Raw genomic sequence first — 6,125 nt, forward strand, 5'->3', positions numbered from 1 at the left:
ATTAAATATTATTTTACAGAATAATAGAATTAAAGTTTCTTTAATTAAAATCCTTTCTAACATGGAAGTATCCAAAGAGCATTTGAGGCACATAATGCTTTACGAGTACAAAAAAGGAAACTCTGCAGCTGAAGCGACTCGAAACATACACTCAGTTTATGGGAAAGAATGCTTGAATGAAAGAACTTTCAGAAGATGTTTTGCAAAATTCAGAAGTGGAGATTTCAGCCTTGAAGATGAAGATCGAACAAGGACGTCCAGTTGAGTTTGATGATAAGCTCCTTGAGGCATTACTTGAAGAAAATCCTGCATTATCAGTTGAAGAATTGGCAATAAAGCTTAGTTCAAACCATACAACTGTTCATCGTCATCTTCAACAACTTGGAAAGGTTCCTAAACTTGGAAAATGGGTTCCTCATGAATTATCCGAAAGCAACTGCAAATCCCGAGTTGATATCTGCTCTTCGCTCCATTCTCGCGAACTCATTTCACCCTTTTTGGATAGACTTGTGACTGTGATCTTCTATCGAAATGTTAAACCTCATAAACAGTGGCTTGGTAAATGGGGAAAAGCTCAACCACAACCGAGAAGGGAACTTCATGGGATAAAGGTTCTTCTCTCTATCTGGTGGGATTGCAAAAGAGTAATTCACTTTAAATTATTATCACCTAATGCAACGATCAATGCTCAAGTCTACTACCAGCAATTAGAACGTTTGAACCAAGCTTTGAAGAAAAAAAGACCCGCTTTAGTGAATCGAAAAGGAGGGATGTTTCATCAGGACAATGCGCGACCCCACACTGCAAAGATCACATCACAGAAGATCGAAGAGCCTGGTTGGGGAAAATTTCCTCATCCGCCTTATTCTCCCGACCTTGCTCCTTCAGACTACCATTTGTTTCGTAGTTTACAGAATTATTTGGAGGGACATAACTTTCGCAAACCGGGAGAAGATCGAAACTGACATTTCAGAGTTCTTCGTTTTGAAACCAAAAGGGTTTTACATTGATGGGAGTAAAAAGCTTGTAAATAGATGGAAGGAAGTCATAGATAATCAGGGAAAGTACATTGATGATTAAATTTCAATTAAATATAACATTTAATCACGTGTTTTCTTTATTAAAAATTCGGGTAGAAATTATGGGATGACCTCATAGTTTGCATGGATGGCCCTGTGGATTTAACTAATACGGATCCCTATATCCCTCACTTGACTTTCTGTTAACCCGGTTTTTTGCATTGAGTGTTGACTGAGGTATTTGCCAGGATTTTTTCAATTCATACTTTCTATCATCGTATAGATATATATAAAACAAAAGTAGTTTGGCAATCGTTAATCAGTTTAAATCACCAGTTTTCATTGTGCTTTCCGTTCTCAGTAGAATTGTAAATTAAAGATGTGCAATCTAAAATAATTGTGTTTTAGTGATGATTTCATAACAGCAATCGGCCTTTATCCCACATGCTGCAAACGTCTACTTCTTAGACACATTTTTCTATTAACTTTAAAGCGTAATTGTAGACCCTTGTTTATATCAGTTACTTAACATGGTTTACTAAAAAATCTAAATATCTTAGTACATTTTCCATACAATGCTAAAAATAAACAAAATTACTATTATTTCTTAGGTGCGCGTGCGTGTATGTGACTAGTAGGTTGGGCTAGTCTGAAATTTTACCTTCATTTTAACTAAAGCAAACAGTATTTCGACATGACTGTTAAACTGAATCACGAGAGTGGGCTGAAAAGTTTATAAGCTGACTATGAAGGAGTGATACCAGATTTGTGAAATTTTGCATCTATTAAATTCAAACCTTATTAATAACCCATTGTTTCTTTCCAAGTAAATTGACTTCTGACTGTTCAAAGAAGACTTCAAAAGTAATTGGTAGTGACTTCTCTTAAAAATGGACAAAAATCTGGCATCGTGGTATTATCAAGTACCTGCAGAAAAAGCCCTCAACAACATTCGTCCTGACATTAGAAGATGACGCTCTAGCTTTATCAACAATGCAAAAGTGGGAAGCTGAATTTAGGAGTGGCAGGGAGAGTCTTGAAGATGGCTCACGGTCTAGATTTCCTGCAATTGCCTCCACCGAGGAAAACATTGATTGTTTACCATATGCTGACAGATGACAGACTGTAAGGAACGACCGTGCGAACTCAAAAAGGAGAAATGGTGACGAATGGAAAAACAGAGGACTCCTTTTATTTACGTGTCACACGGTCGAACACATTATATATATCAAATGATGATATACAAAATATGTTATGCTACGATAACATAGATGACCAGTAATGAAAGACCACAACCGTATAAGATGAATAACAGAAATATTTATTATGGCGTTAAAGATGTATGTCTGTGTGAGAGTGTGAATGCGACATATAATAACATAATCAAAGACAGGCCGTCGTACAAAGAAAAGTATGTATGTGAGTGATACATGTATGTGTATGTGAAATATTACAGCAGAGAAAGAGTCAATAACACGTGAGCAATTATACCAGTTCTTGGGTACACAATAATATGAATCTGTATGTGAAGTGAGTTGGCTGAGTGTGGCAGAGCTGATCACTAGTTGTGATGTCGTGGCATCGATGCCGGGCAGTGATTCTTGTTATACAGATGTTCGTCGTTTGGCAGAGCTTATCACTAGTTGTGTTTTGGCTTCGATGCCAGGGCCTTGAGGACAGACGTTTATCGCAGGCTGAGATCTCTTGTCTGTTATTACTGTGGTGAAGCTAAGTCACCTAACAGAATTGAAGAGAGAGAGGTGGTTTGGTGTACATAGTAAGTCGTGTTGACGCTGGTGGTGTAGAGGCTGCTTGGTAGTAATCGTGTTGGTCATGACGATGATGCTGGATAGTAGTCGTAGAAACGTGTTGCTGATATGGCGACGGCGGTGGTCATCGTTGGCTGGACGAAGCTGTTGAAGTGGTCGCTGGAACTGCTGCTGTTGTCGTGTAGTACACGGAACAGTCTCTAAGAGAAACTGGACCGAGACAAATTTGTTGGGTATGAGTTGATCTATTTAAGGCGAATTATTGGCTCCCGAATGCTTCAGTTTAATACTCTATCACGTCACCTTATTAGGGGCTGTGATTGGTCAGTTTGCGTTCTGGCGGGAACGGTTCGAAGAAGTTGCCGATTCGAATAATAATCAATCACGTGATGACAAGGAATGGGTTCTCTACTACGCTCGCGTTTATTTATATTTAAATGAGAAGATTGTATGTAATGGCGATAGTAGTTTGTATCTAATGGCGGGAGGTAGTTTTGTATGTAATGACGATCGAGGTGTTAGTTTCATTACAAGACGATTGGCTATAAATCAAATAGCCAATGCTATTAATATATCCCTTGAGAGTGGAGAATATTCGGCACAGTGAACTTAGCATGCCGGAGGTTCCTGCTCAGTGGCTGCCACGTTTTCTGACACCTTTCAAAGCACACCAGGCTGATCACATCACAAGAAAATTTGATATTGTTTCAAGCAGATTCAGCTGGTTTCTTTGAATGTTTAATAAAACCTGGATGAGTGTTGGGTTCATCACTTTGAGCCAAAGACACAGAGACAATCTATATTGTGGAAATATCCTTCCTTACCTACTTCAAAGAAGGGCAAGGTCATTTCATCTGCAGGGAAGGTAACGGCCTCCATTTTTTGGGATGCAATGCATTGTGTTTATTGACTATCTTAAAAAAGGGCCAAATCATCAAGGAGAGTACTATGCCAACTCGCTGAGGCAGTTACGAAAGGCTATCAGGATCAAATGGCCAGGAAAACTGACGAGAGGGCAATGCTTCAGCACACAAGTCTTTGGTTTCAATGGCTATTGTACGTGACTGTGGCTTTGAACTGGCTTATCACCTTCCCTGTTCTCTTAATTTGGTCCCGTTGTACTGTCATTTGTTCCCAACATGAAATAAAAAAAAACATCCACTTGGCTGGGAAGCAGTATCGCAGTGATGATGACGTCATATCTACTGTTGGTGAGATTATTTTTTTGCCAACAGAGTAAAAGCTTCTTCACCAATGGGATCCAAGCAATGCAGCACCGATGGAAGAAGTGTGTGCAGAGCAAGGAGGACTATGTTGAAAAATAAATCTCATTTGATTACATTCCCTGAGAGTATCATGGTCGGCCTATGAACTTTTCAGTCGAATCTCGTATAGTACTACGTTTATGTGATGTTATATCATAGATATTTTAGCTTTTGCGATATTCGGTGGCAAGATGTAGAACACTGAGATACCATTATAACAAGCTTTCATGTTTGTCATATTCCTTTCAATATTCTGCATTCCTTCATCATTATTTGACACAAGCAATATTTTTTTGCTTAATCGTGACACATAACACAGGTATTATATGAAAGAAAAGAAAAAAGGAATGAAACAATAAAAAGAAGCTGATTTACGAAATTTTTTTCTCTATTCATTCTCTACATTTTTCTTTCAATCTGACTCTTTTAGTTAAAATAACAATACACAACTTGTTCTTATAACAAATCCATGCGACAGACTGCGATACTAAAAAATTACACGTGACTCAAAGTTGCCATGTAACGAAGCTAACATACGTTCTTACTGCAAATGTAGTTGTCTGACATTAATCAATTATGTGTCGACTGTCAACTTCTCTCTATCGTTCTATCTTTAACAATTATTCCTACACGCAAATATACTGTACCTACATAACAATAACTCCTAATAAGACGGACAATTTTTCATTGACTTTTCAATTAATATTTCCAATATTAAACAAAGATTTAAAGCATTCAATGCAATTAATATTCGGTGATTTTGTAAATATTTCCCGGTTACCTTTGCGATCGTTTTGATTTGGTTGAAAGGCCTCTAATTTATAAGCGTATTTCTTCAAGGTTTAATTGCTTAAGTGAAGTTGTGTCAGAAGATCAAGAACAGGTTACAGAAGCAGTTTATAGGGAATTTGTTACCTATTTTATAGCGCTCAATACAGATTCTATTTTCTAATTTTTTTTTTAACTAATTTTTCTATATAAAATGCGTAGAAAACCTGGCAAAATTTTAAAAATTCATTGTAACAATATCTGTCCGTCTATCAGACAGACAGATATCTATCTATCTATCTATCTATCTATCTATCTATCTATCTATCTATCTATCTATCTATCTATCTATCTATCTATTTAATATATATCTGTCCGACTGTTCGAATAATTGCTTTCCACTTTACGCATTTCTTTAATCTTCTACCTTTATCTCTGTTTTATGCTTCTCATGCCATTCTCTTTGACTTTAAAATGCGCGCACATACATGTTATATATATATATATATATATATATACGTGTGTGTGTGTGTAAGAGGGAGAGAGAAAGGGGAGGGGAGAGAGAGGAGAGAGAGAAGGAGAGGGGGAGAGAGGGGAGGTAGAAAGGTGGGAGGAAGAGAATAAAGCTAGATTACTCGGGAGAGAGATAGTGGGAAGAAAAAAGATTGAGAATACAATACCTTTTCTCTGTTTCCGCCTCCTCCATCTGCTGCAAAGCTCATATAGGTCACAATCCCTAGCAATTTTCTTCGTCATTCTTTCCACACTCTGTCCTTCGCTCTCTCATTCTTTCCTTATTCTCTGCAGTAACGATATTATATGGTAAGTGTGCGTGTGTGGAACACTTAACCTCAAAACAAGAATAATAATAATAAATGAAAGAACACAACACAGGTTGTGTGTGTATATCTATCTATCTATCTATCTATCTATCTATCTGTCTGTCTGTCTATCTGTCTGTCTGTCTGTCTGTCTGTCTGTCTGTCTACCTGCTTGTCTACTTGTCTGTCTATCTGCCTGCCGGTGCTTGTGTGCGTGTGGTATGTGGTGTGTTCATATTTATGTATGTTTGTGTGTGTACGTGTATGAATATGGTGATATGGTGCATCTCCGTCATTCGACGATGAGGATTCAACTATTCAGTCGATTGAACAACCTGCTTCAGAATTAACGCGTAAGCGGCTGAGTAATTCGCAGACATGGGTTAAGAGTAACGCGGAATAAGCGTCACAGTGTGTGACAACACCGGACCATTTCAGTTGCAGATAAAATCCATTTGGCGGTCTTTTCCACTATTTGCAATT

At 37.8% G+C, this 6,125-nt stretch overlaps 1 long non-coding RNA gene across 1 annotated transcript in view; it reads right to left on the reverse strand.

Moving 5' to 3' along the window:
• Positions 1-2,319: 2,319 nt before the first annotated feature.
• LOC149132289 (uncharacterized) overlaps positions 2,320-6,125 on the reverse strand; it is a 4,219-nt gene continuing 413 nt past the window's right edge. Inside the window, exons 1-2 of the long non-coding RNA XR_016244592.1 lie at positions 5,502-6,125; positions 2,320-4,349 (exon numbers count right to left, since the gene is read on the reverse strand). The exon at positions 5,502-6,125 is cut by the window's right edge and continues 413 nt beyond it. This is a non-coding gene — a long non-coding RNA (uncharacterized LOC149132289). The remainder of the gene's footprint in view (positions 4,350-5,501) is intronic.

Source organism: Octopus bimaculoides, chromosome 16 (assembly GCF_046866305.1).
Source record: "Octopus bimaculoides isolate indiv1 chromosome 16, ASM4686630v1, whole genome shotgun sequence".
NCBI lineage: Eukaryota > Metazoa > Mollusca > Cephalopoda > Octopoda > Octopodidae > Octopus > Octopus bimaculoides.